The 26,250-nt window shown below is 43.9% G+C and overlaps 1 protein-coding gene and 1 pseudogene across 2 annotated transcripts in view; one reads left to right on the plus strand and one right to left on the minus strand.

Moving 5' to 3' along the window:
- LOC135195087 (vesicle-associated membrane protein 4-like) overlaps nucleotides 1-26,250 on the minus strand; it is a 196,925-nt gene that overhangs the window by 79,515 nt on the left and 91,160 nt on the right. The window lies entirely within an intron of this gene.
- LOC135226933 (periodic tryptophan protein 2 homolog) overlaps nucleotides 2,716-26,250 on the plus strand; it is a 79,041-nt pseudogene continuing 55,506 nt past the window's right edge.

Consider the following 26,250-nt stretch of genomic DNA (forward strand, 5'->3'; position numbering starts at 1 on the left):
GCCCCCCAGCCGGTTTAGGATGTCTTGTACCTCCGTCCAAGCATGAGGCTATCCTATGTTAAGACTGAAGGTTTGTTCGTGTATGAACAAATGACAAATTTTCTAAGAAAATTTGTATTTTTCATAGCTACATATCTTAGGTCCATTGTACTGCCCACCTCTAGCCGCCCCTCTGTCTGCTAAGACATCCTGAGTTGGGAAAGACTGATGCGGTGGCGTAGATGCATGGTCCTTGACCACTCTTCACCCGATATACGCACGCATTGCTGGAAGCTCACAAGATTCCTTGCTTTCATCTACGATTTAAACAGGATGTAGTTAGGCACTAGAAATGATCCTTTTGCTAAGACCTCAGGTTTGTAGCTATTAAAAATACAAATTGTCTTAGTATATTTGTCATTTTGCATATAAATTGCATGAAATGCACTTTTTGTGATAAAACTTTTAAAAAACCAGGTCTAAGAAATTTAGTTGGTTTTTCTTGAGTTTCAACTGACAAAATAGGCAGTTCTTAGCATTTGTGTAGAGGGGTTCTTAGTATTTGCGGATTCTAGCTATTCACGGGGGAAATGTGTCTGAAACATATCCCCCATAAACAAGGAGCCCACTGTAGTTTTATCACAAAAAGTGCATTTAGTCACAAACAATGGTATGAAAGTACAGCAACTTATGAATATTTCTCAGTGAAACATACCGCGAATAGGTGAATTTTCCGCAAATAATGGGTATACGGTCAGTCCCCGGGTTACGACTGGTTCGGCTTACGATGTTCTGAGGTTAAGGCGCTTTTCAATTATATTCATCAGAAATTATTTCCAGAGTTACAACGCCTACAATGCTGATCTGGCACAAGAAATATGACACCAAAAATGCAAAATAATCATTGTTTGATGTTTTTTTTTAAGAAAAATGCAATAACAATGCAGTTTACCTAGTTTTCAATGCACCAAAGCATTAAAAGTAAGGTTTTCTTACGATTTTTGACGATGTTCCAGCTTATGACGATTCTTGGCTTACAACGCGTCTCAAGGACGAAACCCCCGTCGTAACCTGGGGACTGCCTATATATGGTCCATAGAAAAATCCATGAATAGGGGAGTCCATAAATAACAGGGTTAGACTGTATTGCTCTATGAAAAAATCTGCAACAAAATGAAATGCGTAAAAGTGAAACGTGTAAAAACTGGGAGCCACAGTAAAGGTTTGTCTCGCAAGATGCAGTGTGTTCCCAGAACACAGCAGCACTCTCAAAGTGCACAAGCAGGTGTTTGAACAGCAACATAACAGCGTTCGCGAACACTCAGGAAGTGGGTCTCGCAGGATGTAGATAGTAGGAATCCACCAATACCAAATTTTTGGCCGATACCGATACCTGTTACCTCCATATTACTGTTATTTAGGAGAATATATATTGTTACTAAAATCTTTCGTGTTCTCTGCTTATTGTATTTTGAAGGTTCATAAGTTGAGAGGTTATTATAACTGGGGTTATATAAGCAATTTCAAAGCCATGAATTTTATTTAATCACTTTATTACCTAGATACAGTTTGGCTTATATTATGGCTACCATTGGAAGACTTTTAACAATTCAGGTGCAATCTGAAATCACCAATATATAGTACTTTTATTCTTAGTTTTAATTTATATATTGGCTAGAAACAGTTAACAGACTCATTTATTTAGATTATGAAAGGTCTTGGTAATGGAAGGGTTAATCCTTTGCCTCATTACAATACATAAATTGGTTCTATTAAGTAATCCCAAGAAAAAAGCACAAATCCCTTTGCAATTTCCAACTCATACTGGACTTGAACTATCTGAACTAAGTTAGAATTATCATTTTATTAAAGATAATATTCAATATAATTATCCTAGAAATGAAAAGTGGGACAGAAAATTGGCATGCCAGCTAGGCAGCTACTTTGCAAATTGTATATGAGAAAAAGAAAAGCACTCTGTATTTATAATTTTTTGTAATCAGGGTTTAGTAACTTCAAATTGAAGTTAAGAAATATTGAGTCTAATGACAAAAGTATTGGCTGGTATCGGCCAGAAATTCACTGATACCGATGCCACAAAAACTAGCTGATACCACCAATACCGATACTTGGGCACATCCCTAGTAGGTAGGTTCAACAAAACTTCAAATTACCCACAAAAACTTTCACGGGGCGCCACACGGGGCGTATGCAGTAGTACAGGTTTTCAGTCGGCAATCTCAACAGTGCGTAGGGGTGGCACAAAAATGTTTGTAGGTGGTTGAGTTATGACACGGGAACAAACAGTGCTTTCCAGACACTTGACAATAGGGTCCCTAAACACTTGACAATAGGGTCCCTAAACACTTGACAATAGGGTCCCTAAACACTTGACAATAGGGTCCCTAAAGGACAAAACAAACAGGAGCCCTCCCTCCTCCCCTTTCATGGACATAAGGTCATAAATGAATTGAGCTCTTTTGCATTGTTGTAACTATTGCTCCCCGATACTGGGCAGAGTTAGCCACCTACAGAAACAATGGAAGTGCTACTATGATTTTTAAACTTGGGCTGCTGCGTGAGTGGAAACCATGTTATGTAATTTACTTGGGTAAGTAGTTTTTAGTTTACATGGAAAACTAATTTTATCATGAAAACAATAGCATATTTTCCCAAGTAATTGGTAATTTTTTTTTCATCAATTTATTTTACTTATGCCTGCTATGTAGTATATAAATGTTCTGCTTTACTTTCTATTTTCAGTTTTCCAACCTCATCGGTACAGTGTACAGGAAGGGTAGTTTAATATTCTCTTCAGATGGGAATTCAGTTTTATGCCCAGTTGGTAATAAGATTTCCGTTTTTGATCTGCGCAACAATAGATCGCATACCTTACCAGTTGAGGCCAGATTCAATTATACTACATTAGCCCTATCTCCAAATGGTCTTATACTTATTGCTGCTGTTGAAGGTAAGCCTTTTTTATAAATTAAAGTATTTTCATTTTTAATTATTTGTAATGAATCCTGCCTACTGAGTTAGTTCGATATATCTTCTCCCCATTAGGTGCGATCGCCGTTGAAAATAAACACAATGCTTGGGTTGGCTATTTCTTGCTGATTTTATCCTGTACAGTATTGTGCTTGTTTCAAGTAGAGATGAAACCATTAGGCTGTATTGGAAAGAGTTTGTGGAAACCAAATGTTTTGGCTGCGTGTGATGGTCATGTGCGCATTAGCCTAGTTGTTGAGGCCTGAGTGTGGTTGTCTTGAGGTGAAGATAATGAGTGATCTGATGAGAAGGCATTTCCTCCAGCCACACTTTCCCTTTAAGTTACTCAATTACCAACAGGACACCTGGTTTAGCAAGGCAAAAAACACAATCTCAAACACATTTACTCACCTGGAAACTTGACACAATCAGGGCGAGAAGCTGTGCTTTCAACATGGTATGGCCGTCAAAAAAAAAAAAAAAAAAAAACTCCAGGAGCCACCCAAAACACAACACCAACACTGTCACCAACAAACCGCTCATCCAACACAAAAAACCAAACAAGCACCAAGACTACACGTCAGCTCACAAACATCAGATACAACAAATCGCTCACCAACTTGACAACCACAGACAGACACAAGCTTGACAGAAGTCGATTACTGAATACCCAGCTCATGTGAAAAACACAGACGACTCTACAGACTGAATACCTCTCACTCCGAATGACTTCTTTGACTGACTGCTCCTCACTCCGAATGCCTACACTGACTGACTGCTTCTCAACGAGCCAACACACCTGCCAAACAAGCAGTTCACTTGTCAACCACCCATTCATCATTCTCTCTCTCTCTCTCTCTCTTTCTCTCTCTCTCTCTCTCTCATCTCTCTCGCTCTCTTTCTCTCTCTCTAATCGTCTCTCTCTCTCCTCTCTCTCTCCTCTCTCTCTTCCTCTCTCTCTCTCTTCCTCTCTCATCAACGCAACCTTAAGAATGTTGTCAAATGCAACAAATTTAATTAATTCCCCCATAATACAAGGGTTTTTGCAGGGCCTCTCAATGAAGAGAGCCATGAATTCACTGCGCTTCCAATACCGAAGGGGCCTTTTGGTTGTCAGGTAGTCCTAAATTTTACAAGGTTAGTAAATACAGTTTTGCACAGGTTATTTGGGAACTCTGTGTTTGTATACATGGAAGATACACTGATTGCCACACACTTCATAGAGGAACATTTAGAAGTGCTTAATGGAGTTCTTAGAAGACCTAGGTTAGCTGGTTTGAAAATTAAGTCAGCCAAATGGGATTTCTTAAAGAAGCAGATTGCATATTTAGGTCCTGTCATATCTAAAGGGGAAGTTCGAGTAAAGTAAATGATGATAAAGTCAAAGCAATTACAGATTTTCCTGTCCCTGAGCAAAGAAACAAGTCGGGTCATTTTCGGGTATGGCTGGTTTCTTCTTTAGTTTTGTGAAGGGTTTTTATATTTTTGGCAGCTTCTTTAACAGACGTTTTAAGGGATGATGTAGTTTTCTGGGGGGGAGTTGCAACAATGAGCTTTTCAGAAAGTTAAAGATGCTTTAATGGATCCTATAGTCCTGAAATTTCTGGATTTCAGGGTACATTTCACACTAGTGACAGATACCAGTCAGGATGTATACTGATAGAGGATGAATCAGCTTGCTGCTTGGTCTTCTTGGCAGTGGAAGACCTTCTATTGTGGTTGGCGTTAGAACTCCCCCACTAGACTCGTGGTGTGGCAGACCTAATCCTGTGGAGTCTATTCTAGATGCTGCTTGTGACATTGCCAGGTGCAGCTCAGGTCCAACACAATTACAGGACTCCTGTGTGCTGCATGGCCGCCCAGTGCTGCCTTTACCTGGTACTGAGCAAAACCAATCTTTGACCCATACCAGTGCCCAGCCCCAGTGGTGCCTATTGCCTGCTCTGCCATACCTGGTGGTAATGGAACCCTTATTAATAAACATTACCTTAATATAATTTATCTAGCCCTAAATCCCCAAAAACCGCACCAAAATTTACCACATTGGCAACCCTGTTACCTCCTATTCTGTCCGCTAGTTGGCAACGCTGTCGTTGACAGTTAGAGTGGGATTTTTATATAGTGTTTGTGTTCATCTGTTATGTAATTGTGTATACAGGCAAGTCCCGGTACGGATGGTTATTGACGGGTTGCGGGTTACGGCATTCCAAGTTTACAATACTTTTCAATTATATTCATCAGAAATTATTTCTGGCTTTACGGCTCATATTCCAGGGTTATGGCGCCCATGATGAAAGAAATATTACTTTAAGAAGGCAAAATAATCAATATTTGATGGTGTTTTCAATGAAAATATCAATGAAATGCAGTTTACATAGTTTTCAGTATACACCCAAAGCATTAAAAGTAAGGTTTTCTTAGGATTTATGATGATTCTCAACAATGTTCTGCTTTATGATGATTTTCGGCTTATGTCGCATCTCAAAAACAGAACCTCTGTCGTAAACTGGGGACTGCCTGTAATTGTGTTTATATTGTGTTTGATATATTATGATCATGCAAACCTACAAATTACAATTGCCAAAGAATTCGGCCCCAGGGTGCAAGGTTAAAGATGCGGCAACTTCCGCTCTGGCTTTGAAGTTGATCCTCGCGCCCTTGGCTCCTTTTGCGGAGGGTGTGAGTGTATTAGTGATAACTTGTACCGAGTATTGTGACTGGTATCCAGAGCAGTAGGGGAAGTTTGTCAGGAAAAGGAGATAGAGGAAGACACCCAAGGTTTCAGTTGGGGGTAGCACGACCCAACCACGCCTTTGGTTCCCAATTCTTCGTCTTTGTATCTCTCTCCTGACAATCATCCCGTGCTTGCTGCTTCCCCTTTGGGCGAAGCCTCTGCTTTGCCTTCCTCTTCCAAGTTCTTGGGGGAGGAAGAACGGGGTTCCCCGGGGCCTGGGGACCAGGCCAACACTCCTCTGGGGGTCTCTCCTTGCTCTTAAGGGGTATGCTGCCCTTTGAAGCAAATGGGTACCTGTCCCATTAACTCCACTTTTCTTTCCACAGTTGAGGGTGTCAGGTTTGGATAAGGTGTGACTTTGTTGGGCCTTGTGGGAACTCTGTATGTGAGTGCATTGCTGTCAAACCTGAACAGTGCCAGCTCTGCAGTAACTTACTCTGTGGTTACTACCACTACCTGTACTGTAACTCAGGACAGGTTTACTTCAGTTCCCACAATGGTCTTCACCCATCACCCCACCCACTCCTTCGGTGGTGATGGACACACATCCCTATCTGCCAGCGCCTGTTACATCAGTGCCACCCCCCTGGATTCAGGGTGGCACCTTTGCCTGCTCCTGCCATGCCTCTTTCATCTCAGGTGGTGACTTGAGGTTGTGCCTCTGGTTGTTCCTGCTGCTGTTAGTTCCAGACCTACTCCTGTGCCTGTCTTGCCATCTGGTGCCCCTCAGGGGATCTGACAGCTCTCCTACGGAAGTTGCCGAAGAAGTCGAAGAAGAAGAGGTCTCACAAGGTGTCGTCTTTTTTGTCATCGTCTGCCGCCTCCTCCATTTCCTTTTTGAAGGGTCCATGGCCTAAGAAGAGGAAGGGAGCTTCTCCGCCCCCTAAGAAACCTCATCATGAGGCTTCTAAGGGTCTGCCTCCTCCCATCGAGGAAGCAGTTGGTTCTCTCGTTGGCGGCTTGCCTGCTCCTTTGGAAGTGGGAACCACAACACTGACCCCAGAGCCTCAGGAGTTCGGACTCCGGTTCTTTTGCCTCGCTGGCTCTAAGGGCTCTGCCCTTGGAACTGGAGCTGTGTTTCCTCCTGTGGGGAGAGTAGATTGGGAGGTCCGCACCCTAGAAGGTCTTAAGGGCCCTTTGCCTAGAGATGGGACACCCCCAAGATACAGAGGACCTTTGTTGAGATCATAGCGCTGATTTGTCAGTACAATGTTTTGGAGAAGCAACCACAGCCTCTTCTTTGGGAGACTGCCCCTCTCGTCTCAAATCTTTCTGGGGTCTTACGAAGGAACCCAAAGTTTTGATGGGGCTGCTGTGGTCTGGTCTTGCTGATGGTGTATTGGGCCAAGTAGATAATCTTCTTGTCTCAGGACAGGAGAATTCACTTTGGTCCAATCGTTCAGACAAGATGCTTCCTCCTCCTCTACTTTCAACAAAACAGGTTGACCCTGACCTAGTCCAACTACGTCCTGGTCTGTCACTGCAGTACCTTACTGCAGAGAGTGTCTCTCTCTTGCAGCAAGAAATAGTGACCCTGGAGGCTATCGCTATGGCAGCTTTCCAGGCAGTCTCCTGGCTAGATCTGTGGTCATTCACAGTATCTAATGTTGCTACTTCTTCTGGAGCTATTGTTCCTGGAGAAGACTCAGCCCTTGGAAGACTTGCCAGCCTGGAGGTAGGGCAATTTCAACACCTGGTGTTGAAGAGGAGATACGCTGTCCTCTCTTGGATCGCCAGGTCTGTAGGTCTTGAGTCAGTTTTGACCCTACACAACGAACCTTTGCTGTGTTCTGCCTCTCTCTTCTCTAGAGAACAGGTAGATGCTACAGTGGACAAGCGTCTGGCTGGAGACAAAGACTGTCTTGTTCACTAGGCAGTGGCAAAGACCTCTGGGCCTTCGTATTCCACTGCGGCTAGACCTTTGATTCTAGTAGGCACTTCCTTGGCCCCTAAGAAGTCTAGTTGTTCAAAGGGCACACCCAACCTTCTTCTTTTCCTTCAAATGGGGGCACAGTCACACCCCTTTCAGCCCTCCTTCCCGTCAGTAAAGGGGGTTAAGGGAAAGAAGAAGGGGAAACACTGGTGGTGGGGTGCCTGTCAAGCCATTGGGCAACATGGCAGTGATATGGAGCAGAGACCTGGGTAGTAGATGTTCTTTGGGAAGGATATCTCCTACCCTTTGAGAGTCCACTACCCCTCACCAACCATCCGGTCCTTTTGAAGTCGTATCTCAAGATGTTCTCAGAAGTATCTGGCACACTCACAAGAAATGCAGAAGATGCTGAGCAAGGATGCTGTGGAAGTTGAGTTGGTCCAGTCTCCATGGTTTTACAGCTGGTTCTTTCTTGTCGATCAGACTTTGGGGGGCTGGATCCCAGTCATAGACCTCATTCCCTTGAACCGATTCGTTCGCCAAACTTAGTCAAGGTGGAAATGACACGAACAGTGCTCGCCTTCATCAGGGAGAACGACTTCATGCTTATGGTGGACATGAAGGACACTTATTTTCAAATACCCATCCACCAGTCCTCTCACAAGTACCTTTGCTTTGTCCTTGGAGAGACAGTGTACCAGTTCAGGGGACTCTGCTTTGGGCTCTTGACCGCTCCCCAGGTATTCACAAGTGTTCACCCTTGCGTCAACTTGGGCACACTTGCGTGGGGATACATCTGTTGAAGTATCTCGACGATTGGCTTGTCCTGGCAAGCTCTCGCTCATGATCTGGGGATTGTGATAAATATTGAGAAGTCTGACCTTGAGCTCAAGCAGAGGGTTAAGTACCTTGGCATGCTGATAGACATGGTAGCAGCAAGAGTCTTCCCCTCAGACCTTCATATCGGCAGGTTCAGGAAGGCAGCGCAACAGTTCCTGTCTCGACAAGAACAGTCAGATTTGCAATGTCAAGTTGTGATAGATCACCTGCCAACTCTGGAGAAGCTAGTCCCTCATGGGTGGCTTCACCTTCGGTTTCTTCAGTGGAGACTGAGGGAGTTTTGGTCATAGTCCAGCAACCCTCAATCTGCTCTCGTACCCCTATTGCGGGAGGTGAGAGAGGATTTGGACTGGTGGCTCGACAACAGGAACCTCTTAATAGGAGTGAATCTTCGCACTCCCCCCTCCGGACCTGCTTCTGTTCTCAAATGCATCAACAGAGGGATGGGGCACACACCTGGAGGAATTGCTGACTGCAGGAAAGTGAAACCATCATGACAAGCACCACATCAATATCCTGGAACTTAAGGCAGCCTTCTTGGCTCTCCAAGAGTTTCAGGATCGAGTAATGGGACACTGTGGTACTGATGAGCGACAGTACCACAGTGGTGGCATATGTCAACAATCAAGGGGGTATCGTCTCTCACTTCGCAGTTGACAATGCAGGTGCATGAGTGGGCTACCATCAGCCAGGTATATTCCAGGCAAGATGATTGTATTGGTAGACAAGCTCAGTTGCCAGAATCAAGTGATAGGAACCGAGTGGTCTCTACACCAAGACGTGGTGGAAAGGTTGTTCAACCTGTGGGGTGTCCAGTGATAGACTTGTTTAGTCACCCAGTACAGCAGGAAATTAGAGACTTTCTGCTCCATTGTACTGAATCCATGGGCCACTGCAGGGACGCATTCCACCATCCTTGGGACAACTTTGAGGTATATGCCTTTACCCCGTTCTGCATGATTCACTGGGTGATCAACCGAGTGTTGACCACCTCGACTCTCCGGATGATTCTGGTTGCTTCCATTTGCCGTTTGGTATTCGAACCTTCTGTCTCTGCTCTCCAAGGCACTGAGAGAGATTCCTCTCTGGCACAACCTTCTGTGTCAAGTACAAGTAGAACTGTACTATCAGACCAGTGCCTTCCCTGTGTCTTCACGGCTTGAGGTTATCCACCATTTCTTGCGATCAAGAGGCTTTATTTGCTGAGCAGCAATAGAGATGGGGAAATACCTCAGACAATCCTCTGCAGCGGTATACCAGAGAAAATGGGCTGTCTTCTGTGGTTAGTGTCATAGATGGGATCTCTCTCCAGTCAGAGCCACTCTTCAGCAGGTTGTGGACTTCCTCATTTCCTTAGCCGAGAGAAGCTCCTCTGTGTTTCAGCTGTAAAGGCTATAGGGCCACTCTGGGGATGGTCTTAAAGCTGAGGGTTTTTGATATTTCCTCCTCTTTGGAGATATCTTGTCCCCCCCAGGGATCTCAGGCCTCCTGCATGGAATGTGACTCTCGTGTTGCAGAGCCTGACTTGTGCACTGTATGAGCCCCTTAGAGTGTCATCAGACAGGGATCTGACCCTCAAAACCGTTTTCTTGCTCAGCCTGGCATCATCAAAGAGAGTTGGTGAGCTTCAAGGTCTTTCCTTCCATGTAAAACACTCAAGGGGATGGGGATCGGTTATGCTCGATTTCGTCCTGGACTTCGTAGCGAAGACTTAGAAACCGTTGGTCCCAGACACTAGGCACAAGTCCTTTACGATCCCCTCCCTGAGTGACTGTGTTGGCAGTGATCCAGACAAGATGCTGCTTTCTCCTGTTAGAGCGCTAATGTGATATCTGAAGAAGACCCAACACCTCCGGCCTGAGTGTCGACAACTCTTTGTTAGCACCAGAGGTTCCAAGAAAGAAGTGTCCAAGAACACTATTTCTTTCTGGCTTCGTGAGACAATCAGAAAGGAGCACTCTGCTGCTGGCATAGATGACACCAGTACCCTTCATCTGAGAGCTCATGAGGTCAGGGGCATTGATCCTTCCCTCACATTCTGTGAGAACCTTTTGGTTTAACAGTAGTGAAGGTGGGGGTCTGGGGCTTGCCAGACTACCTTTATTTGTCATTACCTTCGGGATATTGCCCACAGGTCCTTGGACAATTTTTTTTTCCTTGGGACCAGTGGTGGCTGCTCAACAAGTTGTGTAGCTCACCCTCCCAGCTCCTGTATCAGAGAAGGTTGTATCTCGCCTTGTTGTATGGTATGAATGAGTATGTCTGTGGGGTGACTGGCTTTCCGTCATCTCTTTGCATCCTAGCTTTTTTTTTTGTCCCCTGGGCCAAGAGAGTACACTGACTGTTACCTGCTGGACCTGGTGGTCAATGCAGGTATGACACTCCTTACAGTGACCAATCTATTTTCTTTGATTAGATAATAGAAGCAAATATCCTCTCCTTCCCCCGGTAAGGCAGAGAAGGAGACACTGATATAAGACAAACTCAGTGATTGTAATTGTCTTATTGTCCTTGACATCATGGGCCTTTGCTGCCTCATAAAGAGGACCCATACTCCTTTTTTACGAGATAACCCCCAGAAGAGTGTATCAGATCTCACAGTTTTTTATTTCTGGTTGGTCAGATGTTAGTGGCTGGGTTTCTACAACCATGAAGGAAATCTCAGGTGTGATGAAATCCAGACGGTTCATAGAGGCTCACTCAGATTCCTCCCACCAATAAGTGAGTCTTCCTATTGTAAAGGACCAAGGGTTTGTGCACTGTATAGGAACAAATCACAAGTTTTGAAAGTAAATTATCTTTTTCCTAGATATACAAACCTTAGGTCCTTTACACTAATTGCCTACCTCAGGCCACCCCTCAGTCTGCTACATGGACCTAAAGCAAATTGGATTGTTTACATCCTCAGACTGGTAGTTAACTATTGAACCGCCTTGTTCAAAAGATTTTAGCAGTCGTGTCCAGGCTTCGCCTTAAGAATTCCTGTTGTAAAGGACCTGTGGCTTGTATAGTTAGGAAAAATACAATTCAACTTTAAAAATTGGGATTTCATTATAAAAATATCATAGTTGTGATTTTTTATACCATCTGTGTAATTTAAATTTGATATTGATAATGGCTTTGTATGCTTTTGTTTATAAGAATAAGTATTATTGTCTACTGTTGTAAACATTGCCAATTATTTTTAAAAAGTTGGATTTCTGCTTTTCTGTTCTGCTAGTCAGACTTCACTGAACACTTCAGAATTTGGAATTTAAGTAAAATAATGTGTTTGTAGTGCATGAGGTTTTTACTGTCAGTTGCATAAAAGGTAGATTTTGATACTGTTTGATACTATATAAGATTGCAAAATGCTGATTTTGATCAATATTTTAATGTTTAACAACTTTGCAGCTATGGCTTAAAATGCCTAGCCTCATTTGTGACCTATTGATTTGTTTAATTCTCTGTTAACAGATGGTGAGGTTCACATTATCAACCTGAATTTCAAGAATGTCATTTATCGTAAACGGTTCAGTCGTCCCATCAAAAGTATTCGTTTCAGTCCAGACGGGAAACATTTCGCCTTGACCAAAGAGAATGCTGGTATGTTAATAGCAAAGACTTTTTATGCTCCTTAAGTACAAGAAAAGAGTAGTATATACAGTATATATATATGACTGATTGATATGTCTTCATATGGCCACCCTCTGACCCTTTTATATTTTGTCAGACTTTTTTTTTTTTTTTTATGAATCCTACGCATAAATAGTTTAGAAAATTCATAGTAAACCCTTGGTGTTCAGGAGGGGGAGGATAGGGAGCCAACCCCCCCCCCCCTGTGAAAGCTGAAATTGTCAAAGACTTGACACCCTCCTTTCTCGGTTTGTAAGTCCCGAATTGGCAATGATGTTAAGGAATGGACTGGTGCTGGGTACCTCCTCTCTCTTTCCTAGAGAGGTAGTGGATCCTGCAGTGACAAGCGCTCTGTCAAGGATAATGACCACCTTGTTCACCAGCCTTCTTCCTCTGCTCAGTTGTGGCCTTTTCAGCCCTCTTTTTGCTCAAATAAGGGAGGCAAAGTGAAGAAGAAGAAGGGGAAGCGCTTTGGGCAACATTCCTCTCCAGCTGCTGGTTGGGGATGCCTGTTGAGCTATTGTGCATAATGTGGCAGCAACATGGAGCAGAAGCCTGGGTAGTAGATGTCCTTTGGGAGGGATACCTACTCCCCTTCAAGTCTCGGCCTCCCCTCATCGACAGCCTGGTCTGTCTCCTGACTTATGTTGCCGTTTTGCCAAAGGACATCACATTCAAGGAAGAAGGCAAGCCATGCTGATGAAGGGCTCCATCGAAGTTGTGTTGGTCTCCAGGCTTTTACAGCCATCTCTTTCTTATAGAGAAAGCTTCAGGGGGATGGAGACCGATCAGGGAGAGCAACTGCATGCTAACGGTAAATCTGAAGGATACATATATTCAAACACCTGTCCATCAATCCTCTTGCAAGTATACACTTGAACCCCGCTATTTGCGGACTCACGATTCACAGACTCGCCTGTTTGCGGACTTTTCTGTGGATTGTATTTACCCATTTGCAGTATTTTTCACTGGAAATATATTCACAAATTACTGTTTTCATACAATCAACTTACCTGTCAGATATATACTTAGCTAAGACTCCGTCGTCCCTATGTATATATCTGCCAGGTAAGTATGTATGAAACTTTATTGTATCATAACTATCTATTTTTTATATTTTATGACTAAATGCACCTTTTTTGATAAAACTATAAAATACCAAGGTGTAAGCATTTTTAGAGGTTTTATTTTCTGTTGTAACTATCAAAATATGTAGTTGTAAGCATTTTTGAAGGGTTTTAAGTATGTGCGGATTTTAGCTATTCATGGGGTGGGTTTGTAGTACCCTTTCTCCTGCAAATGCAGGGACTCCATTGTACTTTTGCTTTATCCTTGGGGTAGACTATACCAGTTCGTGGCACTCTGTTTTGGGTTCTCAACCGCACCTCAAGTGTTCACAAGAGTGTTCACCCTCCTTTCTGCTTGGGTCCATTCGCAAGGGATACATCTGTTGAGGTATGTCGATGATTGGCTGTTCTGGTGAGCTCTTGCTTGCTTTTGCTTCAGGACAAGGATTGACTCCTCAAATTTTGCTACACCTACGGGATTGAAGTAAATTTTGAGGAGTCCAATCTCATCCCCAAGCAGAGGATGAAGTACCTGGGCATGCTGATAGATATAGTAGCAGCAAGAGTCTTTCCCTTGGACTCTTGTATCAGCAAGTTTAGGAAGGTAGCACGGTTGTTCCTGTCACTACGGGAGCAATCAGCACAGCAATGCCAAGTTGTAGTTGGTCACCTGTCATCATTGGAGAAGCTGGTCCCTCATGGGCATCTTCACCTTCGTTTGCTACAGTGGAGAATGAAGGAGTATTGGTACCAGTATCAAGATCGTCAATCCTTTTTCATTCTCCAATGAGAGGAAGTGAGAGAGGATTTAGACTGGTTGCTGGATGACATGAACCTCAAGGCATCCTTCTTGACTCCAAGAGTTTTGGGACAGAGTGATAGGGGCACTCCATGTTGTTGGTGAGCGACAACACCACGTCAGTGGCCTATGTCAACAAGCAAGGGGGTCTCGTATCCCCCTGCTTCACCAATTGACAATGCAGGTGCACAAGTGGGCGGTAGCTTACTCAGTGGAGCTGTCAGCCAGATATATTGCAGGCAAGAGGAATGTAGTGGCAGATAAGCTCAGTCGCCAGAATCAAGTGATAGGGACAAAGTGGCCTCTTCACCCAGACATCACAGAGAGGTTGTTTGACCTGTGGGGGCGTCCAGTCATAGATCTGTTCACCACCTGGCACAACAGAAAACAAGGGCTTCAGTTCCATTGTGCCAGACCCATGGGCAGCTGAAGAGGACGCATTCCAACACCTGTGGGACAAACTCAATGTTTATGCCTTCCCTTTGTTTTGTCTGATTTGCAAGGGGATCAGCAGAGCACTGATCACCTTGAATCTCTGGATGATTCTGGTGGCTCCCGGCCATTTGGTATCCCGACCTTCTAGCTCTGCTATCTGACGCATCAAGAGAGATTCCTCCAATGCACAGCCTGCTGTGACAACCACAAGTAGAGCGGTACCATCAGGCAGTCCAGTTCCTGTGTCATCATGGCTAGAAGTTATCTGCCATCTCTTGCGAGTGAGAGGCTTTTCAGGCCGCACAGCAACAGAGATGGCTGGATACCTCAGACAGTCCTCTGCACCAGTTTTATCAGGAAAAGTGGGTTGTCTTCAGTGGTTGGTGTTGTAGATGGGTATCTCTTTCGTTGGAGCTACTCTTCAACAGGTCGCAGATTTTCTAGTCTTCCTTCGTTGAGAGAAGCTTCTCTCCATTTCAGCAGTGAAGGGCTATCAAACTGCCCTCGGTTTAGTCCTTCAGCTGAAAGGAGTAGATATCTTCTCATCTCTGGAGATTTTTCTTTTGGTGAGAAGCTTCGAAGGTCTTGCCCACCCCAGGAATCTCAGGCCCCTTACTGGGATGTGACTCATCCTTACCTTACAGACCTTACATCTTGTTTGGGTTGCCCCAGGTCCCTCAGTGTGAGGTACCTCGAATGTCTACCAGAGAGTTGCTAGTGCATCTTCCGGTATATTTTGCATCTTCCAATCTTGGATGGTCTGGGATGCAGCTTAGATATTTATCGAGCTTATTCTTAAACACATCTACGCTCACTCCTGATATATTCCTCAGATGCGGTGGCAACGCATTGAATAGACGCTGCATTGTCGATGCTGGTCCGTAGTGGATTAATGTCCTGTGTGCTTTCCTTATTTTTCCTGGTATAGTTTTGGGCACTATTAATCTACCTCTGCTTGCTCTTTCTATTTTTAGCTCCATGATGTTTTCGGCAATTCCTTCTATCTGTTTCGATGCGTGAATTATCATGTAGCGTTCTCTTCTCCTTTCTAGACTATATAATTTTAAAGATTGTAGTCTTTCCCAGTAGTCAAGATCCTTAACTTCTTCTATTCTAGCTGTAAAGGACCGTTGAACACTCTATTTGTGCAATATCCTTTTGATAGTGTGGGTACCATATCATATTGCAATATTCAAGTGGACTACGAACATACGTTTTATAAAGCATAATCACGTTGTTCAGGTTTTCTTGTTTGAAGTGCCGTAACACATTCCCATTTTTGCTTTACATTTGGCCAATAGAATTGCTATTTGATCATTGCATAACATGTTCCTATTCAACATCACACCAAGGTCTTTAACAGCTTCTTTATTTGTGATTGTCTCATTATTAGGTCCCTCATATGCATATAGTTTTCTTCTCTGTCTCCAGGTATTTATCAGAGTTAAATACCATCCTATTTACTTCTGCCAAATCTTATACTTTGTTAAGGTCTCTTTGTAGCTCGTTCCTATCTTCATCACAAGTAATTTCTCTATTTATTCTTGTGTCATCGGCGAAACTACTCTCTACCGAGTTACCCTTAACATTACTGTCTATGTCTGCAATCATAATAACAAACAGTAATGCAGCTAACACCGGACCTTGTGACACACCGGGGGGAAATTATCTTAGCTTCATCCAATTTCTCATCGTTTGCAATAACTATCTGTTTTCTGTTGTGTAAAAATTCTTTTATCCATCTTTCTACTTTGTCCACTATATATTATGTTTTCTAATTTTCTTTGCTAATATATTATGATCTACCTTGTCAAAAGCTTTTGCAAAGTCTAGATAAACCACATCTGTTTCATTTCTGTTTTTCATATGTTGTATATGTTCTCGAACGGTGGACCAACAGTTGGGTTTGTGTACTTTTTCCGGGTACAAAACCATGTTGTCTTATATTAAACAAATTATTTTTTATAAATGTTTCATAATATTTTTCTTCATTACCCTTTCATACACTTTCATAATATATGGTGTTAGACTCACAGGCCTATAATTACTTGCCTCTAGTCTTGATCCACTTTTGAAAGTAGGGGTAATATACGCTAATTTGTGCTCATCATAAATCTTGCCTGTATCTACACTTTGTCTTAATGATATTGCAAGTGAATGCGTGGGAATGTTGCATGCTGAACATTTTATGATCAGGTTTTGTGGATTGACTATGCTATACCACACCTTACACAGTTTGCATGCTTTTGGCATCTTTTTCTATTGTATCAATTAGTATTCACAATGTTCACCTTATTTCATTTTCTTTTCTTTTTGTCGGGAATATGTGATTGATGTAAATTTTCTATATAAGTCTCTTGACCACTTGAATATTATTTGGAACTCCTTCAGTTATTTTCATGATGTTTTCTAATGATTTATTCCAGTTTGAAGGATCATATCCTTCCAATATTTCTATGAATACTTTTGTGTCTTTTTGATTAGGGCTGTTATTGATCTTGTAGATGAGGAACCTGACTTTTACACCATACAAGCCTTTATGAGTCATCAGACCAGGATTTGACCCTCAAGACTGTTTTCCTGCGTGCCCTGCTATTGACGAAGAGAGTAGACAAACTCCATGGACTCTCTTTGATGTGAAACACTTGAGGGATGGGGATCGGTTACGCTCAATTTTATCCCGGACTTCATTGTGAAGATTCAAAACCTGGTGGTCCCTTTATGGCATTGATAACTGACATAGTACTTTATGGTGCTGATAACCGGTTGATGGTGCCTCTGGTATTTATTGGTGACAGTACTCTATTATCGGCACTGATAACCGGAAACCAGTGCATTTCGCTGCTGAAAATCACCAATTTTCGGTGCTAGGCAAGTTCCATATAACTGAATTGCTGATAACCAAGGCTGCCGATAACCGGGGACTGCCTGTACTCCCCGGCTGAAAGCTCATGAAATTAGGGTCATTGGTTCAACCCTCGTATTCCGGAAGAATCTGTCGGTCCATCAGGTTCTGAAGGCGTGGGTGTGGTCTCGACAGATCACCTTCACCTCCTACCTTTGGGACATTGCCCACAAGTCCTTGGACACGTTTGCCTTGGGACCTGTAATGGCTGCTCAACAAGTTGTGTAGCTTACTTGGCCCCTTTAACAGGACAAGGTTGCATCTCACCTTAAATGTACGGTTGCGGATGTGAGAATGAATTTATGAGTGATTTGGCTCTCTTCTTCTCCGTTACCTTCATTTTCTTCTTCTGTTCCTTTGGGCAGAAAGTGGATTCGGTTTGTAACATACTGGAACTGGCTCCGATGCAGGTAAGTTTTGCAATGGAGCAACCATTCTGTTCATCTTTTTGACCATAGAAGCAACTGCCCCTTCCTCTTGCAAGTGGAGGAGGGGGATGTTCTTGGACAATAATAAGACCAGTCGTTACTGTTTCATATTTGCCCTACTGTCCTAAACTTTCAGATTCATCCCAGTTTGTTTTTCTTATGCGGTTACATTCCCTCCTTCATTTTAAAAAGCCTAGAAGTCTGATGATTGATCACACAGTAGTACCTATATTTCATATCAATTCATCAGAGGCACAATTCTCTTCTTTGCTATTTTGACCAGAAAATAAAATCAAGGTGTGCAAATTCCAGTCAGTTCTAGGAGAACTCATTGAGATTTCTCACTTCAGTTATAAGTCTTTCTAATGTAAAGGACCGACGGTTTGTATATTGTGTAGGAACAAATGACAGTTTTTTTAAGTAAATTGTATTTTTATACATGCAACTTACCCGGCAGATATATACTTAGCTATAGACTCCGTCGTCCCGACAGAATTCAAAACTCGCGGCACACGCTACAGGTAGGTCAGGTGATCTACCATTCCCGCCGCTGGGTGGCGGAATCCCGACCATTCCCGTTTTCTGAGCCAGATTTTCTCTGTCGCTGAGGCCGGCAACAACTGTTGTTTGGTCTCTCCTGTTTGGAATTCTGCTCATTTGCCGAGAATTGGTTGGACTCATTTGGTGAAGTACTCTTGTTTATTCTCGGGATTGGCATACGCTTATTTTGGATTGGATTAGGACTTGGATTTGTTTTTTCTATTAAGATGGCTGAAGTTAAAGTAACACCTAAGTTTAGGTTTGTGCAAGGGAAGAATGCAGAACTAGGTTGTTTAAAGCAGAGGTAGATCCTCATACACTTTGTAGTAAATGTAGAGGTTCTGAATGTGCATTTGATAGAACTTGTGCTGAATGTGAAGGGCTTACGGAGCAAGGATGGAAGGATTTAGCTTCTTATATTAAGAAAAGAGAGAAGGATAGAGCTAGGAAAGCTTCAGCTAGAAGCTCGAGTAGATCTTGTTCTTTTGAGCCTGAATTAGAAGCTAACAAGCTAGATGATGTTTCTCCCATAAACCTCAGCCCCTTCTCCCTGTGTTGAATCTAAGGATTCATTTTCAGAAATGGAAAAAATGAGATCCTCGATCAGGGAGCTTCAGGAGCAGCTTAAAGCTATGGAAACACAAGGTAAGAGTGTCAGTGAATACAGTGACCCCAGTGCAGTGGAGGGGGCGTCCTGATCGGCTCCGCATTGCTCCTAGGCCTAGACTGCTTCCAAACTCCCAGGACCAGGGAGGAGGAATGTCAAAAGCCGCAGGGAGGATGTGGAGCATCCCCAACGATCAGGCGTCCCTTCGGCAGATCCTGAAGTAACGACCCAGGCTGCCTTGGATAGCCGTAGAAAAGGCATCCTGGAAGAGTGTTTTTCTGCGTCGGACTCCTCCTTGGTCCAGGCGTGGATGGAGCTCTGCTTCGAAGTCTCGTCCTCTGAAGAGATCGTAGGTAGCGCCGAAAGGAGACGCTTTTGATTCAAGCCCAGAGCGCTTTCCAGAGGATTTTCCTTCGACCAGTAAGAAGGCGAGAAGACCGTCTCCAGCGCCTCAAAGACCCCGACTAAGCTTTTCCTGCTTAATCTACAGGAACAAATATCCTCCTTGGTAGGGGGCGCTCTACATAAGGATTCGTCTCGAAGGAAAGACTCCTCCCTTCCAGTGAAGAGATCGAAGTTTTCTTCTCCTGGTAGGAGAGAAGTTTCTCACTCTAGCAGGCGCTCGTCACCGGAGAGACTCTCTCGTTCTCCCTTTAAGCGATCCTCTCCTGTGTATAGGAAGAAAGTTCCCAGCGGTAGCCGCTCGCAGAGCAAACGATCAGCTATGTCTTTTAGGAGAAGTCAGGAGTCGGACTCCTCTTCTGAGGATCAGGATAGGCGTCAAGAGCCTAAGAAGCAGGAGATTTTTAGACACAAGAGTTGACAGAGCCTAGTAGGCGCCAAGAATAAAATAACAGGCGTTATAGGAGCCTAAACAGGAAAACGCCTCCAGGAGTCTAGTGAGAGGCGTCAAGAGCCTACCAGGAGTCACGACAAGCGCCAGGAGTCAAGCAGGCGCCAGGAATCAAGCAGGCTTCAGGAGTCGAGCAGGCGTCAGGAGTCGGGTAGGCGCCAGGAGTCTAGCAGAACGCCAGGAAGTCTCGAGCATGGGCGTTCAGGAGTCGAGTAGGCGCCAGGCTCCTTGTACGAGTTTAGGTCAGAGTAAGACCCCTTCGCACTTTATGAGTTCTTCGGAGAGTAGGAGCCCTTCACCTGGTAGGAAACAGGTTCCTGAGAGGAGATCTCGTGCGTTTACGAACTCTATTGCTCCTTGTAGTATCAAGGATTTTGTCACACGGGCGACGTTCTTCTTCTTTTGACAGAAGTCCCTCGACTACTAAGAACCGCTCTTCTCCGAAAGATCTCCTACAGCCGGAGACTTTAGAAGAAGTCTCGGATGAAGAATTACCAGTGGATGTAGTAGTCTCTGATTACAAGAGATTGTCCTTGTTGTTGTTGCAGGCGTTCGGGGAATAAGCTTCAAAACCATCTGGATCCGCCCTCTCCAGGATCTTTGTTATCAAGCACGAAGTCTCCAAAAGCATCCTCATTTGTAAAAATGCGTCCAGCCCTTGGTATGAAAAAAGCATCAAAGGCTTTGGAGAATGGCTTAAGAATAAAAGAGAGGCGGGCAAGACTGTTTTTTCATGACCTCCTTCAAAGTTGACGGGTAAGCCTGGAAGATGGTACGATACCCAGGAACCTATGGGCTTAGGACTGCCTTCATCGGCAGACGCAAGATTACGCTTCCATAGTAGATTCTTCAAGGAGGCACGCTCTACTATCAGCAAAAGCTACTTGGGGGATGTGTGAACTGGACCATCTACTAAAGGGACTCCTTCAGGACACTCGAGGTATTCAATTTTATGGACTGGGCTTTGGGAGCCCTTGCGAAGAGAGCCCAGGATCCCGAATTTGTCACTATGGACGAATTATCGAGTGTATTATCTTCTCTGGACAGAGCGGTGATGGACGGTTCGGTGGAAGTGGCTGCCCTTTTTGGATCGGGAGTTTTGAAAAAGAGAGCAGTGTATGGTTCTTTCCTGTCCAAGTCAGTATCTCCTCACAGAGGTCGGCCTTGCTATATTCGCCACTTTCTAACCACCTTTTCCCACAGGACACGGTGAGGGATGTAGCAAAATCATTAGCTGGAAAAGCTACACAGGATCTACTGACACAGTCAGCAAAGAGGTTCAAGCCTGCTGTTCCTTTTCAAAAGAAGGATAAAGCACCTCTTCAGCAGCCCTTTCGAGGAGCCTCTTCCTCCTCAAGACCCCTTTTAGAGGTAGAAGACCGAATACCAGAGGAAGACCTTCCAGGAGACCCGCCGGGAAGGCAAAATGAAGAAGAAGTCCTCCAGATAGCGGTAGGCGCCAGACTGTCGAAACTTTGCCAGAGTCTGGGCGAAGAGGGGAGGCGGCGGACAGCTGGACCCTCTCTATCCTCGAGAGAGGATACCTCATCCCCTTCAGGGAATATCCTCCCTTAACAAGAACTCCAAGGGAGTTAACAGCGAGATACAAAGATCCTGTCAAGAGTCAAGCTCTCCTGCAAGCAGTAGAACTTATGTTGCAGGAAGAGGGCAATAGAACCGGTTCAAGATCTCCATTCACCAGGTTTCTACAACCGTCTATTCCTGGTACCAAAAGCCTCGGGCGGGTGGAGGCCGGTTTTGGACGTAAGTGCGCTGAACGTCTTTGTGATAAAGAAGAAGTTCTCGATGGAGACCTCTTCCTCTGTACTTTCTGCTCTTCGTCCAGGGACTGGATGGTATCCCTGGACCTTCAAGATTGCATATTTCCATGTGGCCAATTCATCCGGCATCAAGGAAATACCTGAGATTCATGTCACAGGGAAGAGTGTTTCAATTTCGAGTGCTTTGCTTCGGACTATCGACGGCCCGGCAAGTCTTCACGGGTATCCTAAGGAATGTGGCGCATTGGCTACATTTAGAAGGAACAGAATCTCGATGTATTTGGACGACTGGGCTAATACGAGCAAAGTCGAAGGAACAGTGTCTGGAGGACCTTTCGGTAACATTAAAGATGACGCAGTCATTGGGACTCCTAGTCAACCTCGAGAAGGTCCCAGCTGGATCCCCAGCAGAACATAGTTTATCTGGGGATCAGATGGATTCTCGGGGTTTTCTAGCGTCTCCATCAACAGAGAGAATAGGGCGCTGCCTTACAAAGGTGTCAGTATTTCTAGGAAAGAGCATTGCTATGCGAGGGAGTGGATGAGCTTGCTGGGAACCATTTCTCGTTGGAGCAGTTCGTTTCCTTAGGGAGACTGCACCTAAGACCCCTTCAGTATTATCTGAAGGAGAACTGGGATCAAAGTTCCCAGGACCTCAAAGAATCATTCAGGATAATGGACAATGTCAAACAAGATCTTCGGTGGTGGTTAGACCCGAAGAAACTCGGTCAAGGAATATCCTTACACATAAAGAGCCCTCTCCGAGCGTTGTTTGCAGACAGCATCGGACGTAGGGGTGGGGAGCAACGTTGGATTCGCAAGAAGTGTCGGGAACCTGGGAAGGAGCTCAGGTGTCCTGGCACATAAACAAAAGGAACTGAAAGCCATTCACCTAGCTCTTGCACTTTCAAAAACAGATTTCAGGATCGATCATTCAGGTCAATTCCGACAACACGACAGCCCTAGCATATATCAGGAACGCAAGGGGGAAACTCATTCATTCTCCCTTTACGAGACAGCGAGGGAGTTGTTGCTTTGGGCGCAAGAGAAACAGATCTCTCTACTAACGAGATTTATTCAGGAGAGAGAAATGTTCGAGCGGATCTGCTAAGCAGAAGAAACCAAGTGCTCCCCACCGAATGGACTCTCAACCCTCAAGTGTGCGATCAGTTATGGGGGTTATGGGGAAGGCCGAACGTAGACTTGTTCGCAACCAACTGGAACAAGAGGTTGGAGAATTATTGCCCCCCCATCGCAGATCCAAGAGCAATAGCGCTAGACGGCCTCCTCATGGTGGATTGGAAGGGAATAAGACGGGTACGCCTTTTGTTCCCCCGTTCAAACTGGTAGGGGGAAGTAATAAGAAAGTTCGGCCTCCTCAGAGGGAACGAAATTGACTTTGATCGCCCCCTTTTGGCCAGCCCTAGATTGGGTGACAGAGTTGCTGGAGTGGATAGTGGATCTTCCCAGATCGCTCCCACTAAGGAGCGATCTTCTCAAACAACCCCACTTCGACAGGTTCTCACAAAAATCCTCCCCGCTCTAAGTCTGACTGCCTTCAGACTATCGAAGGACTCGTTAGAGCGAGGGGGTTTTCTCGCGAAGCTTCAAAAGCAATCGCAAGAGCCAGGAGACCATCCACATTACGGGTGTACCAGTCGAAGTGGGAGGTATTTAGAAGATGGTGCAAGACGCATGAGGTTATCCTCTTCCAGTACCTCTATAACCGACATTGCAAATTTTCTTCTTTACCATAGAAGAAAGTGTGGCCTAGCTGTTACTTACGATCAAGGGTATAGAAGTATGCTGGCCTCGGTTTTTAGGCAATAGGGGTCTGGATGTGTCGGACAATAAGGATCTACATGACCTTATTAGGTCTTTCGAGACCTCAAAAAAAAAAGTCAGAATAATAAAAATCCCAGTTGGAACTTGGATATAGTGCTTCATTATCTTATGTCTGAAAAATTCGTACCTTCCAATAATTCTTCTTTTAGAGATTTGACAAGGAAGTCTCTATTCCTGTTCGCATTAGCCACGGCAAAAAGGGTGAGTGAGCTTCAAGCGTTAGAGGGCAGAGTGGGTTTTAAGAAGGAGGCTGCAATTTGCTCGTTTAAGCCTCTCTTCTTAGCCAAGAACGAAAACCCATCAAAACCTTGGCCTAGAAGCTTCGAAGTGAAGGCACTCTCTTCTCTTACGGGGGAAGAACAGGAGAAGACCCTTTGTCCAGTAAGAGCGCTAAAATTTTATTTACAAAGAAAGTCTCTTTTGGGAGGTACGCAGGAAAGTCTTTGGTGTTCGGTCAAGGATCCTACAAGGCCAATATCAAAAAACGCCCTTACGTTTTTCATTAAAAGACAGTATTAAGGAAGCGCACTTAAATGTGGTGAAGAACAATTTAAACTCCTCAGGGTAAAAGCACACGAAGTGAGGGCCATAGCAACCTCAATGGCTTTTCATAAAACGTGGTCCCTTCAAAATCTAATTGAATCCACGTATTGGAAGTGTAACTCAGTGTTCGCCTCTCATTATCTAAGGGATGTGAGAGTTACTTATGAGAAGTGCTTTTCACTGGGAGCGTATGTTTCCGCGGAGTTAGTGCTGGGAGGAGGAGCTGAGGTTAATCCTAATTAGTTTATGTTATGTAATTTTTAACATTATGGTGTTTGGTTTTTATGGTTGACTGAAAGAGGGTATAGGAATAACCCCTTTCAGTTCCTAGATTTAACATGGTTAGGATGGTCAGGTGGTCGGGATTAACTTTTGGTCTCCTCGTTGTGCATTATGTAAAGCCTAAAGCTCTGTCATGTAAGAGGGCTAGCCCCCATTGATAAGATACAGGTCAGGCTCTGCCATGTAAGTGGGTAAGCCCCATTGGTACGATCCATGCAGGTTCTGTCGCGTAAGCGGGCTGCCCCATTGACATGATCCAGAAGGGCTGTTCGGTCATAGGTTGTTTACCTCACTGAAGCTCTTGAGGCATGCAGACTAAATGACAGTAATCATGAATCTTCGGACCAAACAGGTAAGAACCAAGGATTGATATCCTACAACAATTGTTGTTTCCCGTATTAAATTTTTTTTTTTTTTTTGTATATATATAGCTGTCTCTCACCCTCCACCAAGGGTGTCAATCAGCTAAGTATATATCTGCCGGGTAAGTTGCATGTATAAAAATGATATTGTTAAGATACAATGAAGTTTTATACAATACTTTACCTGGCAGATATATACGATTAAGGGCCCACCAGCCTCCCCTCAGGAGACAGGTGTAAGAGAAAAATCTGGCTCAGAAAACGGGAAAATGGTCGGGGATTCCGCCACCCAGCGGCGGGAATGGTAGATCACCTGACCTACCTGTAGCGTGTGCCGCGAGTTTTGAATTCTGTCGGGACGACGGAGTCTATAGCTAAGTATATATCTGCCAGGTAAGTATGTATAAAACTTCATTGTATCTTAACAATATCATTTTTCCTAACTATTCAAACCTGAGGTCCTTTACACTTTGGGCCCTCATCATGCCACCCCTCAAACTGATACCTGGAATGCTTATATTCAGGTGGGCAGGAACCCTGCCAATGTTCTAAGGTCTAGCGGCCATTTTCCAGGTTTGCCGAAAGTAATTCCTAATGAAAAGGACTAAAGGTTTGTATGGAGGCAGCCCCCAGTTATTGGCGGGAATTCATTCCCGAGGGGGGTGCCGATAAGCGAAAACTGCCATTAACCGAAACTTGGCGATTCATGGCAGTATAATGGCGCTTATGGCGCCAATAACCGGTTATTGGTGCCATAAGCACCATTATTGTCCCTCTGTTAGTTGTGTCATGGGACTTAAGGAGGCACATGGTGCCAATAACCGGAACTTGGCCTGTTATGGTGCCATAAATCACTGATTTTATGGTGCTAGACAGCCGCCATAAAACCTGATTGCCAATACCTGGGGACTGCTTGTAGTTTAGAAAAATACAATTAACTAAAGAAAAAGATTGTCATTTTAAAATTAATTTCTGTGGTCTCTGTAATTCAGTTTACTTTGTATAAAATTAATTTCTGTGGTCTCTGTATTTCAGTTTTTGTATATGCCGCACCAGGGTCTAGCAAACGTGTATTTGACCCTTTTGTCATGGAAAAAGTGTTCCATGCATCATATGATGATACAACTTGCTTGGATTGGTCATTTGATTCTAGGTAAGTGTTGTGTTAATCTGTTTTTTTACACATTTCTGTAGAAAGTGATGAATTTAGTTATATCGGCAGACTGGTTGTATTGAATTTTATTTATGAGGAAGCTGCAGTGTGTTTCATGTGCTTGAAGTGAGAATATGTATTTTACATGTTTGACTCTGCAGTGGGTATCACCTTTCTTAATTTTGCCTGAACTTTTTATTTTATTCAAAACATTATATACACCCTTTATTTCTCTCAATTTTGCAGGGTTATTGTGGTTGGATCAAGAGATATGATAACACGCGTTTATGGCTTAGTGAAGTTTAGGAATCTACGAGAATATTCCATAGGTAGCAATAAGGATACAGTTGTTGGAGTGTTCTTTGAAGAAAATTCGCTGGATTTGCATACGGTAAAATTAATTTAAGACACTGTTCTTGACTGTATTTTGTGTGATCGCATGTTCATCCTTCTTTAAAAGATGAGTTGATTCCTTTATGAGCTTAAACATGTTTCTCCATCTGCTCTAAGTCTTCTGTGATCATTTGTGTATATGGTGCCTTCAAGTCAGCATGTAATATTTGCTTACTCTGCTCAAATTTTGCTTTGGATTAACATGAGAGCTTTGTAGAATAAGTT

This window comes from Macrobrachium nipponense, chromosome 15 (assembly GCF_015104395.2).
Source record: "Macrobrachium nipponense isolate FS-2020 chromosome 15, ASM1510439v2, whole genome shotgun sequence".
NCBI lineage: Eukaryota > Metazoa > Arthropoda > Malacostraca > Decapoda > Palaemonidae > Macrobrachium > Macrobrachium nipponense.